This window comes from Myotis davidii, unplaced genomic scaffold (genome assembly GCF_000327345.1).
Source record: "Myotis davidii unplaced genomic scaffold, ASM32734v1 scaffold329, whole genome shotgun sequence".
NCBI classification, from domain to species: domain Eukaryota; kingdom Metazoa; phylum Chordata; class Mammalia; order Chiroptera; family Vespertilionidae; genus Myotis; species Myotis davidii.
The window spans coordinates 1067366-1069693 of NW_006300374.1; the positions used below are offsets into that span (position 1 = coordinate 1067366).

Below are 2328 nucleotides of genomic sequence, written 5' to 3' on the forward strand. Positions count from 1 at the left end.
TCATATGTCTCTTGGCCTTTTGTATGTCCTCTTTTGAAAAGTGCCTATTTAGGTCCTTTGCCCATTTTTTTTATTGGATTATCTTACTTTTGTTACGTTGTATAAATTCTCTGTAAATTTTGGAGATTAAATCCTTATCTGAGATAGCATTGCCAAATATGTTCTCCCATTCAGTCGGTTTTCTTGTTGTTTTGTTGATGGTTTCTTTTGCTGTGCTGAAGCTTTTTATTTTGATGTAGTCCCATCTGTTTATTTTCTCCTTAGTTTCCATTGCCCTAAGTTGTATTGGTAAAGATATTGCTGTGATATAAGTCTGATATTTTGCTGCCTATGGATTTTTCAAAGATTTTTATGGTTTCCCGTCTTACGTTTATGTCCTTTACCCATTTTGAGTTTATTTTTGTGTATGATATAAGTTTAGTGGTCTAGTTTCCTTTTTCTGCATGTATCTGTCCAATTTTCCCAACACCATTTATTGAAGACACTATCTTACTCCATTGTATGCTCTTGCCTCCTTTGTCAAATATTAATTGAGCATATGGCTTGGGTCGATTTCTAGGTTCTCTGTTCGATTCCATTAGTCTACTGGTATATGTCTGTTTTTGTGCCAGTACCAGGCAGTTCTGAGAATAGTGGCTTTGTAATATAGCTTGATATCTGATATTGTGATCCCTCCAACTTTGTTCTTCTTTCTCAGGATTGCTGCAGCTATTCGGGGTCTTTTTTTATTCCAGATGAATTTTTGGAGAGTTTGTTCTAGGTCTGTGAAATATTCCATTGGTATCTTAATGGGGATTGCATTGAATCTATAGATTGCTTTGGGTAGTATAAACATTTTAATGATGTTGGTTTTACCAGTCCATAAACACAGTATATTCTTCCATTTGTTTATGTCTTCCTTATCTCTTTTTTCAACATCCTATAGTTTTCCAAGTGCAGGTCTTTTACCTCCTTAGTTAAGTTTATGCCTAGATATCTTTTTTGTTGTTGTTGTAATGGTAAATGGGATTGATTTTTTAAATTTCTCTTTCTGTGAGTTCATTATTGGTTTATTAAAAAACCATAGATTTCTGGATGTTAATTTTGTATCCTGCTATATTGCCAAATTCATTTGTTAAGTCTAGTAGTTTTTTGGTGGATTTGGGGTTTTCTATGTACAATATCTTGTCATCTGTGAATAATGACAGTTTTACTTCTTTTCCAATTTTGCTGCCTTTTATTTCTTGTCTGATTGCTATGGCTAGCACTTCCAGTACTATGTCGATCAGGAGTGGTGAAAGTGGGTATCTGTCTTGTTCCTGTTTTTAGGGGAAATGGTTTTAGTTTTTGCCCATTGAGTATGATATTGGCTAATAACCTCCCTCCCTCCTGCTTTCCAGCTCTATTTTTCTTTATAACTTTTTATCACCATCTGACATATTTTGTACTGTTTTTAAAAAGTGGTTTTCTTTCCACAACTAGAATGTATGCTCCATGAGTTCAGGAACTGGTTTAATTGCACTATATCTTCATTGCCTGAAACCCTGGCACATAACGTCACTCATTAAATATTTGTTGACTGAAGGAATTTAATATACAGTGATCTACTTTTACTTAAATTCTAACTACTGTCTCAACGTTCTCACCTGCCTTATGTTACAGAGTATATAAAGTGTCTGGTTAGAATTTCTGATGATGAAATATTTCTTCCACTTCTCAGAGACGCATAAACTATGCATCATCTATGAGTAGTTCTGCCACTTATTAGCTCTCTGACCTGGGCCAAGTTTGTTTTTTTGTTTAACTTCTGTTTCTTCATCTGTAAAATAAGGATAATAATAGTTCCCACCTCATTAGGTTGTTGGAAGGAGTTGAAAAAGTTTAACATATACAGTGTGTAAACAGTGCCTGGTATAAAATAAGCAGTATAGATAAGATTGTTACAACAATTACGTATTTGCCGGCGTATAAGACGATTTTTTGGCCCTGAAAAATATGCCTCCAAGTGGGGGGTCGTCTTATACGCCAGGTACACTTCAGATAGACTGCCCATAGTGCTTGCCCCGTGCCATAGTGGCCTCCCGATGCCCACCCACTTCATTCCACATACCGTTCAGGCATCAGCAGCGCTGCTGGGTGTATGCTCGGCTGTTATGCGATTTTGCTGTTATGCGATTTTACCACACACGCAAAATCGCACACAGCCGACCATACACCCAGTATGATAGCGCAAAATCGCGAATCGCGTTACCATACTGGGTGTATGGTTGGCTGTGCGCGATTTTGCGAGTGTGGTAAATTCGGGTTACCGTATATTTCTTTACATATGCATTGAATTTTAAAGAAGGC

At 36.6% G+C, this 2328-nt stretch overlaps 1 protein-coding gene across 1 annotated transcript in view; it reads left to right on the forward strand.

Moving 5' to 3' along the window:
• Nucleotides 1-2328, forward strand: part of BRAF (B-Raf proto-oncogene, serine/threonine kinase) — a 100644-nt gene that overhangs the window by 12037 nt on the left and 86279 nt on the right. The window contains exon 3 of the mRNA XM_015572684.1: nucleotides 295-302. The gene's annotated coding sequence lies outside the window, so the exon portion shown is untranslated. The remainder of the gene's footprint in view (nucleotides 1-294; nucleotides 303-2328) is intronic.